General features: G+C 37.4%; 1 protein-coding gene across 2 annotated transcripts in view; it reads right to left on the reverse strand.

The window, feature by feature from the left end:
* The window catches only part of AGMO (alkylglycerol monooxygenase), a 389,432-nt gene that overhangs the window by 355,920 nt on the left and 17,274 nt on the right, over nt 1–16,238 (reverse strand). The window lies entirely within an intron of this gene.

The following is a 16,238-nucleotide window of genomic DNA, read 5'->3' on the forward strand; positions in this document are numbered from 1 at the left end:
TATCTTATACAAAACTATAATAGGAAAGAATCTGAAAACGAATATAGCTATAAACGCATACATGTGTATAACTGAATCACTTTACCGTATACCAGAATCTAACACAACATTGTAAATCAATTATACTTCAATTAAAAAATAAATACATAAATAACCTCTCCTCTTATCCTCTGCATGAAACTGTATAAAAATGAAGGGCACTTGAAAACTAAGAAAGCACATTAATGAAAGTCTTAAAAGAGACATTCGTTTAAGGATGAAAAACATATGACATGTAAATGCATATGAAACGTACAAGCATATGAAAATGCTTTTACATCTTGATAAAAGAACTGTCATTGCATTGTTACTTAATGTCATTGAGGAAAAGAAAAGAAACAGTTTCACTGGTATATTTCATGAGAATAACTAAATTAACCCTTCCATCCAACATCGCTCCCTTATAGTGTTTAGAGGTATTGATTAAGGTGTGGATGCTTTCCCAGAGACAGGTCCACATTTGGGCAGCTTGCTCACTCCCTGCTCTCACCTCTGCACTCAAACACAAGTAAGGGAAGTGGGGAGGTGAAATCTCCCTTGGTTTGGGAGGCTGTTTTGGGAGAGGGAAGGCACTCTGTGATGCTGGAACACCTTCTCCAGAGTTTGATTCCTCTTTCTGTAGTTTCCCCCTCTCTTCTTCCTCCCTCCAGCTGTCCATAACAGGAGGAGGTTAAACCTCAGAGAAAGTAGCTCCTCCCTTGGATGCATTTACAAAGGATGAAAAGGAAGTCCTACGACTTTTTAAACTTCTTTTCTGATGTGAGGAGTCACTATCTGTCTGCTTATGGTCTGAGACGACTACAAGGTTTCACCTTAGTCCAAGTCTCCAGTGAATTTTCACTGACACATTTCACTTTATTGAAAGTTGTCTATTTCATTTCCAATCACCTTCCTACTATCTAAATCAAGTTATCAAAGTTTTACTTTGGACGTCATTGTTCTCTCCAAAACTACACGCAATTTCGGGACACGCGGAACCCAAATTGCTTCTTTCTTCTCCCTAGGTGTGGGTTGGAGCTCAGCCAAAGATGTGTCAGCTTCAAATCCCAGAGCCCTTTAAAATTTCGAATTCAGATGTGTTTTGTTGTCATTCCCATGGATGTCTGTTTGGCTTCTAAGAAGCACGTGATGCACAGTAACCATATAGAGCAAAAATAATATTTTGTTGTGTATAAATGAATATTTGAATGAGGGCAGTACCTACCCTAATGTGTGCATGCTCAGTCGTGTCTGCTTCTTTGCAACTCCATGGAATGTAGCCTGCCAGGCTCCTCTGTCCATGGATTTCTCCAGGCAAGAATACTGGAATGGGTTGCCATTTCCTCCTTCCAGCAGATCTCTTTCCAACCCAGAGACTGAACCCGAATCTCTTATGTCTGCTGCATTGGCAGGCCGATTCTTTACCACTGAGCCACCTGGGAAGCCCCTATCGAACATGTGAACAATAGCTTTCTCATGTAGAAAATACTCCATTTTTTATACCATATATTTTAAGATATTATTCATACAAGTTCATAGGAGAATTAAGAAATATACCACTAAAGAATGACATTATCTGTAGGATTTAGATGCAATAGAGTAATTTTGTTGTCTTTAACAGTTTGCCCTAGACTGAAGTAACTCAGAACATTTTGGTAGGTGTTTGTGAAGATATTTAGTATTGTCTAAGAACTGGACATGGAACAACAGACTCGTTGCAAATAGGAAAAGGAGTATGTCAAGGCTGTATATTGTCATCCTGCTTATTTAACTTCTATGCAGAGTACATCATGAGAAATGCTGGACTGGAAGAAACACAAGCTGGAATCAAGATTGCCGGGAGAAATATCAATAACCTCAGATATGCAGATGACCCCACCCTTATGGCAGAAAGTGAAGAGGAACTAAAAAGCCTCTTGAAGAAAGTGAAAGAGGAGAGTAAAAAAGTTGGCTTAAAGCTCAACATTCAGAAAACAAATATCATGGCATCCGGTCCCATCACTTCATGGGAAATAGATGGGGAAACAGTGGAAACAGTGTCAGACTTTATTTTTCTGGGCTCCAAAATCACTGCAGATGGTGATTGCAGCCATGAAATTAAAAGATGCTTACTCCTTGGAAGGAAAGTTGTGTCCAACCTAGATAGCATATTCAAAAGCAGAGACATTACTTTGCCAATAAAGGTTCGTCTAGTCAAGGCTATAGTTTTTCCTGTGGTCATGCATGGATGTGAGAGTTGGACTCTGAAGAAGGCTGAGTGCCGAAGAATCGATGCTTTTGAACTGTGGTGTTGGAGAAGACTCTTGAGAGTCCCTTGGACTGCAAGGAGATCCAACCAGTCCATTCTGAAGGAGATCAGCCCTGGGATTTCTTTGGAAGGAATAATGCTAAAGCTGAAACTCCAGTACTTTGGCTACCTCATGCAAAGAGTTGACTCCTTGGAAAAGACTCTGATTCTGGGAGGGATTGGGGGCAGGAGGAGAAGGGGACGACAGAGGATGAGATGGCTGGATGACATCACCGACTCGATGGATGTGAGTCTGAGTGAACTCCGGGAGTTGGTGATGGACAGGGAGGCCTGGTGTGCTGCAATTCATGGGGTCGCAAAGAGTCGGACACGACTGAGCGACTGAACTGAACTGAACTGAAGAAAGAAGCGTAAGAAATCTGTAGGTATAGATGAGGAAAGAATAAAAACGGAGTCTACTTTAATTTTGGTTATTGTTTAGTCACTAAGTTGTGTCCAACTCTTTTGTGACACCGTGGACTGCAGGGTCCTCTATCCATGGGATTTCCCAGGCAAGAATACTGGAATGGGTTGCCATTCCTTCTCCAGCAGATCTTCTAGCCCCAGGGATCAAACCCACATCAATAGCATTGGCAGGCGGGTTCTTTACAACTGACCAAGAAGGAATCCCCCTACTTTTATTTTACAGTAAAAACAAATTCATCAAAAATGTACAACCACATATTAAAGATAATAAAACAAGAATGATCATATTTTAATTCCTCATTTAATTCAATCCAGCAATGGCAACCCACTCCAGTACTCTTGCCTGGAAAATCCCATGGACTGAGGAGCCTGGTGCGCTGCAGTACATGGGGTCGCGAAGAGTCGGACACGACTGAAGCAACTTAGCAGCAGCAGCAGCAATATGATCTTTTTTGATCTGGTTTTACTTATATAAGGACTTTTTAAAGCACTGCTAAATACTGTAGAGATGAAAAAAAGTATTTGTTACTTTAAGGTCTTTAAGGGTTGGACTACAGTTAACAGAAGCTATGTATTTACTATTTATAACTTCCTCTCTAAAAATACAGGTATTGCATTTCTTGTCTTTTAAGACGTAACCTTATACGTCTGTTGAACACACATCTGGACATTTAGCCTAACTCATCATTTCCTTCTGTATGTCCAAAAACTGTCAGTTATTTCAGCCGAGATTTAGCCCTTGGGACAACTGAAAGAGTTATATCCTTTTTCTGTCCAGGTTTTATAAACTCTCCTTTACCTTTTTCCCCGGGATATCAGTAAGTATAAAAACAAGCAATCTGAATTCTTATCTGGCTCTGGAGAAAGGAATATAAGAGGATGAAGGCATATGCTCCATTTGCTTCCATACAGTAAAAGAACAAAGCCTTTATCTGAAAGAACAGACACTGACTGTCTACATGGGTGACAGAGCATCACAGCATGCATGTGTACATATATATATGTGTGTGTGTGTGTATATATATATTTATATATATATATATATGTGTTCTACATCTGTCCACTAATAGAGACAGACAACTGTAGACTAAATTGTAGAAGTAATAGATTTTTTTTTTAAAGTCATCATAAGACCCTCAAAATAAAACCCTCATAATGATAACTGACCCAAACAATTTTTAAAAGTGGAAGGTGAAATCATTATATGGCAGGTTTATTGGGAACAGGACAGATCCATTGTGTCAAAGCTCTAGTTTTTCCAGTAGTCATATAGATATCAGAGTTGGACCACAAAGAAAGCTCAGCGCCAAAGAATTGATGCTTTTGAACTACGGTGTTAGAGAAGATTCTTGAGAGTCCCTTGGACTATAAAGAGATCAAACAAGTCAACCCTAAAGGAAATCAGTCCTGAAGATTCATCAGAAGGACTGATGCTGAAGCTGAAGATTCAATAATTTGGCCACCTGATGTGAAGAACTGACTCATTGGAAAAGACTCTGATGCTGGGAAAGATTGAAGTCAGGAATAAAAGGGGGTGACAGAGGTTGGATGGCATCACTGACTTGATGGACATGAGTTTGAGCAAGCTCCTGAAGTTGGTGATGGACAGGGAAACCTGGCCGGTTGCAGTCCATGGGGTCACAAAGAGTCAGACAGGACTGAGTGACTGAAGTGAACTGATGTGCCAAAGTATAGACTAACTGCTAATTGCTTTTAAAACAATGCTAATTTTTGAAAACTGATTAAATTCTCAAAGGTCAATAGGAAAATCTGTTTTTCCTCAGCTGACTGAATCAAAGTGGCTATGCAACAATTTTTCTAGAAATCTGTCATAAGTTTATTTCACACACAGCTATATGAAAAAATTACAGATATGCATTTATGTATTGATTTCTTACTAACTACAAAGGAAAATGTGTAACTTTACGTGTTGACTAAAGCAATCATAATCTTCAAAATCTTACCTAATGATCTGTGGCAACTTGTTTTACAGGCATCTGATCTGAAGTACCTAATGTCATTTATGAACTATTCTTGCCACAAATATTGACCCTGGCTCTAATCAATCTAGAGTCCAGAGCTAACATCCATCAGATTACTCAGGACAGATGGTAAAGAAAGAACTGAAAGAAACACTGAAAGAAAATAGATATATCTAGAATGTGGACCATTTTACAAGACAACAAACACAACTAAGCCCAAGGCGCTCCCGCAGAGATTCTAATTTAAGTGGTTTTGTTTCTAGGCTAGGTATCAATATGTTTTTTAAAGCCTTTAAGGCGATTCTAACATGAACCCACAAAAAGCATTCCAGCACAATCAGTCAGCTATCAATGTGCTCAAGGCCTGACGGGACAAGACAATGAGTGTAATACTAATTGCATAAGGACAGAAAGATAGTGAGCCCTGCCGTATTCTGTTGGAGGTTAAGTCTCATTTTCTATAAATTTTTTGACATGTCAATAACCAAGTTACTAGATTTTCTTTCCTACCAATGTAACTGAGGATTTTAAACACACCACCAACAAAGTAGATTGGACAGATGATGATATTAGTACATGTCTTATTAATTAAAATTAATTTTAAAAAGATAGCCAGTGGGAAGCTGCTGAATAGGCACAGGGAGCTCAAGCCGGAGCTCTGTGACAACCTCGAAGGGTGGGACGAGGTTGGGGGGTGGAGGTTCAAGAGGGAGGGGACATATGCATATTTTGACCAATTCACATTGCTGTATGGCAGAAACCAACACAACACTGAAAAGCAGTTATCCTCCAATTAAAAATAAATTTAAAAAATAATTGTATTAAGATCTTAGAGTAATGACAAACCTAAGAGACTCTAATCAATGACTTCAGTCAAAATATCCATGCTGTGGCATGTCAACACTGAGAGTAGGGCAAGTTACTTAAATAATATTGGTTTTAGTTTCCTCTTTCATAAAGTACGATGATAGAACTCATCACCTACTTGTTCTAATTAAATATAAAAACATATATGAAGCGATGGAAACAATGAAAAAGAACTCAGTAAATTTCACACAGTATTAGTATTATATTATAAGGTGACAGGTTTTCAATACCTAACAGGATGAGATGTTCTGATACTTACTTGGCCTTCATATATTCACGGATATTTTTGTTTACTATACCTAATTCAAGTGCAGAAGATTCAGACTCTGGAGTCCCACAGCATTTGAAAATGACAAGACTTCTTGTCACCTGCAGAACATCCTAATTATATTTAAATTTTAGTGAAGTTCAGTGCTTACCCTTTACTCACAAACTTTTGGTAAAACAACACAGAGTGATACCTTTTAGTTCTCCCTGTTGAAGTTATTGATCTGTGTATATGCCAAACTATCCATATAGAGTCACTAAAAGATGGTGAGTAGTTAAGATCTAAAGAAGTATGCATTCTCATTCCAAGTAACTCATGTTATGCTGTGGTTACATATTTCTTTACAATGCAATAGTCATATCCATCTCCATTTTCATAAAATATTAATCAACTTCTTGTCTTGACATTATTAATTATGTCTATCCCTGTTCATATTCCAGTTTCCCACTGATCTTTATGTAGTCAAAAAAAATAAGCTATGATGATAACTTGGGCTTCCATGGTGGCTCAATGGTAAAGAATCCACCTGCCAATTCAGGAGAAGCAGGAGATGCAGGTTCGATCCCCAGATCAGGAAGATCCCCTGGAGGAGAGCATGGCAACCCACTCCAGTACCCTTGCCTCAAAAATCCCATGGACAGAGGAGCCTGGCAGGCTACAGGCCATGGGGTTGCAAAGAGTCAGACACAACTTAGTCACTGAGCACATGATGATAGCTTCAGGTGCCTATACAACATTATCCAGTTTTATTCTTATATTATTGCTTTCATTGCTTCTTTTTAGTAAATTTTTAAACTATAAATTATTGTTATAAACATGATTTATACATACTGCCTGCATTAAATATCTTCTACTCAAACGCATTTTATTTTCTACGTTTTATGCTTTATTTGTAGTTTACTCTGTTCTTTAACTCTGAGTTAGTTTATTTCCTAAGCAATATTATTATTATGGTGGAGGCTTTAAAATTCTGCATAATGACTTATTTTCTCACTATATTTCAAAATTTCTAAAGAAAAAGAGAGCACTGCTAAATAAATCTGATACAATGAAATGAGATACATTTTTTGTTGATTTGACTACCACCTGTACATCTGGTGCATTTTTCTGGGGCTTGCCTGTACTATTTATTTAACTCATGGTATAAGCACTTCATGTGAGAGGACGGGTACCCTTCAATGCTTCAAATAACTCCAAGGCACAGAGCCGCAATAAACATTTGTTTTAAAAAGTGATGCATCATAAGCTACATAAGTGTGTGAATTTGGAGAGGAAAAAAATTTATACACATACTTTTGAAATGCCTATAACACAAAGTTACATTTAAGAAGGCATCCTAAGAAATACAAGCCATTAAACTGGAAGAAAAAGGACAAAGTCAAATTACCTATTTGTGTAAGAGAAGAAAGAACATGTCTGTTTTAGAGATATTTTTTTTTTTCAAGTCATTTTCTAGGTCCTGGAAAAAGAGATTTCAGTCTCTAAGCTGGAAAAATCTTTTAATAAATTAAAATTTAATTAAGCTGAGAAGGCAACAGAAGCAACTTTAAAATCTAAGTAATAAATACAAATTCTAGTAGATTTTGTTTCTTCCAAAAGAGCAAGGTAAAAACTGATGTTTAAAGTAAAAGGGAATATGGATAAATTTGATCTATCAAAAAAATTTCAAATTACCTAATATTAACTTCAGGAAAAAAACAATTTTAAAATAAAAGGACACTAATTTTATTATTATAGTTGACACCAATCATTTAGGGAAAGATTGTTAATATCAGATCTTTATCACTGGAAACCTACAACACTGTCTTGCAGTGTTCCCTATTGTCTATATGTCTGACCTAGGGGTGAGGCCTGAAATGTTCGTTTTCTAATATATACATATTATTAAATACAGAGGCAATTTTTTTAACATTGATAAATCAAAATCCACATGACCTGATACAACTAGAATTCTCTAGTTGTTAGTGTTATGGGCTTCCAGGTGGCGCTATTGGTAAAGAACCTGCCTGCCAGTGCAGGAGACCTAAGAGACTGGGGTTTGATCCCTAGTTTGGGAAGATCCCCTGGAGGAGGACATGGTGACCCCCTCCAGTATTCTTGCCTGAAGAATCCCACAGACAGAGGAGCCTGGCAGGGCACAGCCCATAGGGTGGCAAAGAGTTAGACACCACTGAAGCGACTTAGCATGCATACATGCAGTGTATGTTATATAATACATTTTGTACATATACCCTACAAATATATAGTGCATCTTTACAAGAGCCTTCATGAAGTATTATTATTAACTCCATATAACAATAAGAAAAAATGACTCTGTATACAATAAGTAAGCTTCACTATGTGTTGTGGAAAAAGATAAATATTTTAACAACGACTATGTATTAACTGTCATTTAAGGGAAACATGACAGTTTACTTGCGGCAGATTCATTTTGATATTTGGCAAAACTAATACAATTATGTAAAGTTTAAAAATAAAGTAAAATTAAAAAAAAAAGAATGAAACTAGAACACTTTCTAACACCATACATAAAAATAAACTCAAAATGGATTAAAGATCTAAATGTAAGGACAAAAACTATAAAACTCCTAGAGGAAAACGTAGGCAAAACACTCTCTGACATACATCACAGCAGGATCCTCTATGACCCACCTCCCAGAATACTGGAAATAAAAGCAAAAATAAACAAATGGGACCTAATTAAACTTAAAAGCTTCTGGTTTTCATCTTTTAGTGTGATTATGTTGCTTTTACAATGACAAAGATACATTTATAAATAAAGATATAATAAAATTGAAAAAATATATATTATATATAACGTATTACATTAAAAGAGAGACCAGACAACATGAGTTTATATTTAGTTGTTTACTTATTATGTATCAGTCTCTGCCCTTAGCGTTTCTCAACTATAATTCATTTATACCACACAACGATCTTATGTGGGTTACACTATTGTTATTTGTATCTTACAAATAAGGATAAATAAGAGGAGGCATAACTTGCTCAATATTACACCGTAAGTTGTAGAGCCAAAGTCTGAACCCAGGCAGTCCAGCTCCACAGAGTCTGTAATAGTTTTTTGTACATTTTGGATAACAGTTTATTATCAGATGTGTCTTTTGCCAATACTTTCTCCCATCTGGCTTGTCTTCTCATCCTCTTGACATTGTCTCTCATAGAGTAAAAGTTTTGAATTTTAATGAAGTCCAGTTTATCAATTTTTTAATGGATCATGCCTTTGATGTTGTACCTAAAAGGTTATCTCAACACCCAAAATCTTACTTATACATTTACTCCCATGTTATCTTCAAAGAGTTTTATAGTTTTGTTTTACGTTTAAGATTCTGCTTAACTTTTGTGAAGGGTTGTAAAGTCTGTGTCTAGGTTTACTTCTTACATGTAAATGTCCTGTTGTTTCAGCTCTACTTGTTGAAAAGACTCTTCTTGGTTTAAGTGAATTGCCTTTGCTCGTTTTTGCCAACCACAACTACGCCGATCTATTTGAGGGTCTCTAATCTGTTCCATTGATCTATATTTGTCTGTCTTTTGACAATACCATATAGTCTTGACCTCTGTACCTTCATAGGCTCATAAGTCTTGAAGATGGGTGGCATCAATCTTCCAAGTTTCTTCTTTTCCTCCAATGTTTTGTTGGCTATTGTTTTCTTCTTCAACATTCTGTGTTAAGTCTTTTTGCCTCTCCAGGTAAACTTTATAATTAATTTGTCAATATCCACAAAATAACTTGCAAGATTTTGATTAGGGATTAACGGAATCTATGGGACAAGTTGGAAAGAATTCATATCTGGAGAATACTGAATCTTCCATTATTTTGGCTCTAGAATCTACGTGTTTCTACCACTACATTTGATGCTCTTCCAATGGCTTTCAATAATACTTGAATTTTAGTTATTAATCCTGATACTAGCATCATTTCAGGAATATGAATTTTTAACAGGATTCCATTTGGTTTTTATGTAAGTACTTTGAGAAAGGTTAATCAGCACATTCAGAGATTTGGAAATTTAAGAATCGGTGCCAAAGAAATAGGTGAGGGAGACTACGAGCTACAAACTTACAGTTTCAAATCAATAAGTCATGGGTATGAAGTGTACAGTCTGGGGAATATAGGAAGGAAATAAAATCTATATCAGAGAGGTTAATCTCAAGGTCATGTGGATAGTACATATTTGCACATACAGAGTTACACACCTAAACTTCACTCAAATTCCATTGCTCTGCTAGGTAACACGCAAGAGTACTAGGCTCAGCAGGAAAAGAAAATTAGCATATTCTCTGTCTTAAATCTCCTGGAAGATCCCCAGGAGAAGGGAATGGCAGCCCACTCCAGTACTCTTGCCTGGAAAATCCCATGGACGGAGGAGCCTGGTGGGCTGCAGTCCATGGGGTCCTAAGAGTCGGACACGACTGAGCGACTTCACTTTCACTTTTCACTTTCATGCATCGGAGAAGGAAATGGCAACCCACTCCAGTGTTCTTGCCTGGAGAATCCCAGGGATGGTGGAGCTTGATAGGCTGCCGTCTATGGGGTCGCACAGAATCGGACACAACTGCAGCAACTTAGTAGCAGCAGCAGCTGTCTTAAATAGAGTCAGTCATGTCAGATAATGCTGATAAATTAATCTTTATCTCTGTCTTTCAGTTTCATTTTGAATACTCATTTCAGAGCTTTATTAATTCTGTAAAATATTACTAAAGTCATCCTCAAGTACTTCCAACTATTCCCAGACATATATCTATATTATAGTTATCAGTGTTCAGAAATAGGCTAATTAAGATTTCTGAAAGTTCTATCCTTTATTAGCAAGTGTATGAATTCTCTATTTGAAAGGATCTTTACTTTCAACCCTCTGATCATGGCTAGATTCTTTGTATCAAGTGTGCTTTTCATACATTATCTATGTACAGAATATAAAAACAACAAAGGAAATTTAGACTGTGGCTTTAAGGGTGACTGCAGCTGTCAGTGATAAAATAAGTTATTTCCAGGGGAAATTTCCTTCAAATGGTGCTCTCTTGGGGAAATAACGATAATATTTCAGTGCATACACATTGGAAGTGCTCCTGCGGATAAATGTTTAATATTAGTCATAAGATAGCCCTTGTCATGGAAATGAAAATGTGAAAGTGTTAGTTGTCCAGTCGTGTCAGACTCTTTGCGATCCCTTGGAACTCACCAGGCTCCTCTGTCCATGAAATTCTCCAGGCAAGAATACTGGACTGGGCTGCCATTCCCTTCTCCTGGGGATCTTCCCCACCCAGGGACTGAACCTGGGTCTTCCACATTGCAGGCAGATTATTTATTGCCTGAGACACCAGGGAAGCTCAGAGGAAATGGTTAGCATGGGTGCCAGGCTCCTTATCAGAAATTAATGATGAGAAATTGGAGGTCATAGGCACGGTGATGGGAATTCCAAGGCTTCCTTTATACATACTGTGAAGGATGACTCCTCCAAGAGCTGAGAGAAGGTGAGAAATCACGGGGAAAAAGCAAGAGGAATAGCAATAAACAAGGCAAATAAAGAGAGGACTTCACCTCAGTGATTCAATAAAAATACAGTCACATATTTTTGTAAGTGAGGCATAATATGTGGCAAAGACTTACAAAAATACTGGTTGCTAAAAAAAAGAAAGACAAGAATGCTTAAGTAACCGGTTTTTCAATATAGACTACATTTCTGCCACTATCTCCCAACCAAAAAAAAAAAAAAAAATTCTGTTCAATATATCTGCTTATGCTTTGTTTAAACAATAATGAAAATTAGAATTATCTAAATTTAACCCCCTTAAAATTCAATTAGGAGTGAAAAGCTTAATTAATCATATACAAATGCTGAGTGACACTAAACTTGTGGGAATAAAAGTTTAATTACACAAAAATTGTGAACACTCACCTTGTTTAGATAAAGGAATAAATAAATAGAAAATGAATTAAGGAGTTTACTTGTTGAGTAAAAGTAAAGGCAGCTTACTTGTTGAGTAAAAGAACTAGAATTTGAGGAAATTGTATAGGTTTCTCTTTATAACAATTTTATATTTCAATGTCTTGTCTTTCAGAACTGGGCTCAAGTGTTACAGTCTAAATGTATGATCAATGCCTCAGAAGGAAATAGTAAAGGTTATAGCCAGCTGAACTCTAATTTATAACCCTATATAATATGTGGGAAGGCTCACTGCATCAGTCAGGGTCCAATCAGGAAACAAAAAGCATACAATCATTGTAATAAGTAAAGTTAATGCACTGAATTATTAACTAGTAAAAAGGTAGTTAACTAAAAGAGTTAAACAAGGTACAGGTCAGTAGCACAGAAGTAGAATCTGTAGAACACAAATATTACCCATAGATCTTAAGGAGACTGAATGAGGCAACTACTTACAAGTTTAAAAGAGCCCTTTACCATGACCAACACCAAGTCTAAGAGTCTGCATCTCTGTACAGGTTGTGCTCCCATAGGGACTCTACTGGGAACAAAGAGATTGCGAGAGGGTGCAGACCCCAGAGGGTGTGGGATACACCCAGTCCACTGGCCACCTAGAGCACAGGGGTCCATCAGACACTAAAGGCTACATCTTAACCACGAGATGAACACCACGAGGTTCCCCACATATTCATCTGTTAAGGGCTGATAGAAAACGGCACTTCAGAAAACAGAAACAAAGCCCCTCCCTCTTGTCCTGCCTTTGCTGTGTCCTACCAGACCTTTGAATTGCAGAACCTAACAACAAGTCACTCACAAAAGAGGAGCATCTCTGAGGTCTACCTCTGATAAGACAAGAAATAGCAAAGAAGAATGTGAGGAAGAGAGGGAATACAATGAATGACTGGCAAGCTGATACTTGCACCATCTTTAGTTACAGAAACTGATGCAGTAAAATCTGTGTAAGGTCATATGTTTATGCTTACCATCACAAAACATAGCTTCTTGATTCCTATTTTTAAATTTATTTACTCATTGTATCATTCTGACTATTCAGCAGAAAGTACATTGGTGGCATTATTTACTAGCTTAACATTTTATTGAGGTGTAGATAAAGTACATCTTTAAATGTACAAATTAATACATTTTTACAAGTATATCAGTTCAGTCACTCAGTCGTGTCCGACTCTTTGCGACCCCATGAATCACAGCACGCCGGGCCTCCCTGTCCATCACCAACTCCCAGAGTTCACTCAGACTCACGTCCATTGAGTCAGTGATGCCATCCAGCCATCTCATCCTCTGTCGTCTCCTTCTCCTCCTGCCCCCAATCCCTCCCAGCATCAGAGTCTTTTCCAATGAGTCAGCTCTTCCCATGAGGTGGCCAAAGTACTGGAGTTTCAGCTTTAGCATCATCCCTTCCAAAGAAATCCCAGGGTTGATCTCCTTCAGAATGGACTGGTTGGATCTCCTTGCAGTCCAAAGGACTCTCAAGAGTCTTCTCCAACACCACAGTTCAAAAGCATCAATTCTTCGGTGCTCAGCCTTCTTCACAGTCCAACTCTCACATCCATACATGACCACAGGAAAAACCATAGCCTTGACTATACAAACCTTTGTTGGCAAAATAATGTCTCTGCTTTTGAATATGCTATCTAGGTTGGTCATAACTTTCCTTCCAAGGAGTAAGCGTCTTTTAATTTCATGGCTGCAGTCACCATCTGCAGTGATTTTGGAGCCCAAATAAAACTACAAGTCTATTGTCTATACAGTCCATGGAATTCTCCAGGCCAGAATACTGAAGTACGTAGCTTTCCCTTCTCCAGGGGATCTTCCCAACCCACGGATCAAACAAGGGTCTCCTGCATTGCAGGCAGATGCTTTACCAACTGAGCTACCAGGGAAGTCCAGTGATAAAGTACATAAACTTTAAATGTACAAACTGATAAATTTTTACAAGAATATACACTCATATAACTACAAGTCTATTATCACACTCAAGTCTATTACCAGCACCCTGGAAGGCTCATTCTGGCTGCCCCTCAAGAAATAATCATTTATATTTTAAAAGTTCCCTTAAAAATCTTTACTCTTTTTCTTATTACATGTTTAGTACAGCTAATAGGAAGTACAAAGAAAAATAATGTAGCTTTCTGTAAAGGAGACTAAGCATGTAAGAAGTTACTTTAAGACCTACTTAATGTTATCATTCCATCTTTCTAAAGTAGTCAAAGCACTGTAGGATAATTATTGCACAACTCTTGTTTCTGTGTAAATTGATAAGTTATCAATTTCTTTCTCATTTTTTCCAGGGGAAAAGGGAATGACATATAAAAAATACATATAGCCTCAAATAATCCTCTGCCATTTTTCATAGAGACAGAGATGGAATTCAAGGTTTTTTAAACTTTCCTACAAATACAAAAAGTGCAAGTCACTCACTCATTGTCCAATTCTTTGCAACCACATGGAATGTAGCATGTCAGGCTCCCTGGTCCATGGAATTCTATAGGCAAGAATACTGCAGTGGGTAGCCTGGTCCCTTCTCCAGGGGATTTTCCCAGCCCAGGGATCAAACCCAGGTCTGTCCCACTGCAGGCAGATTCTTTGTCATCTGAGCCACCTGGGAAGCCCAATAATACTGGAGTGGGTAGCCTATCCCTTCTCCAGAGGATCTTCCCAACTCAGGAACTGAACTGGGGTCTCCTGTATTTCAGGTGGATTCATTATTATCTTTACAATCTGAGCCCAAGAATACTGTAGTGGGTAGCCTATCCCTTCTCCAGAGGATCTTCCCAACCCAGGAATCAAATCAGGGTCTCCTGCGTTGTAGGTGGATTCTTTACTAGCTGAGCTACCAGGGAAGGAAACTCTCTCTTTAATGTAAGAAAATTCTGCTGCTGCTGCTGCTGCTAAGTCACTTCAGTCATGTTCGACTCTGTGCGACCCCATAGACGGCAGCCCACCAGGCTCCCCTGTCCCTGGGATTCTCCAGGCAAGAACACTGGAGTGGGTTGCCATTCCCTTCTCCAATGCATGAAAGTGAAAAGTGAAAGTGAAGTCGCTCAGTTGTGCCCGACTCTTAGCGACCCCGTGGACTGCAGCCCACCAGGCTCCTCCGTCCATGGGAATTTCCAGGCAAGAGTACTGGAGTGGGGTGCCATTGAAGAAAATTCTACATGTATGCAAAACAAACTAGTAAACCAGCAATAACAACAAACACTTAGCAATAATGTAGCTTATAAAGAAGTGATTTAAATGCATGCAAAAACAAAATTTTCAATATATAGTAAACTGTTTCTTCAAAAGTCATAGCATTTAACATTCAGCAAATGTGGAGTATACTTTTATTATGTCATTTTATTGCAAACAGTGAAAGGAAAGTAACACATTAAGTAGAAAAAACAGGGTCTTAAAAAATATTTTAAGACAACATTAAGACTTTAGAACTGTTCAACTTTTCAGTTGAAATAAATTTAACCAATTAATTGCTCAGTAATCCAATAGACTAAAAAAATTTGATATTACTGGCTTTATCTTCTCACTCTGTATGTCTACAGATTTAGATTTCTAAAACCCTATTTTAATATTTTGCATTATCATATAAAATTTAAAAATTGATTGTTTCATTGAAATTTGACACATTTAACTACGTAGTTTTTTTTTTTTTTTTTTCCAACTAGCTTTCCATCACAAGTCAAAAGTCTTTGAACTTATGATTAAGCTTCATGGCCTGAAAGTGGTGAGTGTTTTTCCAGAAGGTTTCAGATTTTTTTAATGGCTGCCTTTACTGGATTTGATTCAAAATTTTCTAATGGGAAGCATACTTTAAACAACTTTGATTCCATGTTTTTAACATATTATTTTATTTTATTGCTCTTCCCTGAGAGCACTTACAATCAACATATTTCTAAACATTTTATATTTGGTTATATTTTGTTGGTTCTTTGTTTTCTGTTATAATGGACTTTCAAAGATTAAGCGAATTTGCAGATTTTCCAAACAAACACATCTGTACAGGACAGTGTGATATTAGAAAGTTCCTGAAATTAACTAATACAGTGTAAATGCTCTCTGCGTTACCCATTTGCTACAACAGAAAGTGAGGGAAATTGCCAATGGGTTTGCTTCAGGGAGAAAACTACTGTTTTGAAATGAAATACAAAGTTTACTGCGTAGACCCTATTTTATTCTTAATCATGTTCAATTTGGGAGTATCCTCTTTCATTTATATACAAGGAAATGATGTCAGGAGATGATCTACTATTTTCAAAGGCAAAGGTTATCACACACAAAACAAACAACTTTTTCTAGTTTATCTGTTCCCTCCAAATTGTTTTACTGAATTAACACTCTTTACAGTGTCATTAAATGTCACATTTAAAGTGCTTAACAAAATAACACTGTGTGTAAAGTTTAGCTGCCTTTAGCCTGATGCTGTCTGTGCT

The sequence above is a fragment of the Bos taurus genome, chromosome 4 (assembly GCF_002263795.3).
Source record: "Bos taurus isolate L1 Dominette 01449 registration number 42190680 breed Hereford chromosome 4, ARS-UCD2.0, whole genome shotgun sequence".
NCBI classification, from domain to species: Eukaryota; Metazoa; Chordata; class Mammalia; order Artiodactyla; family Bovidae; genus Bos; species Bos taurus.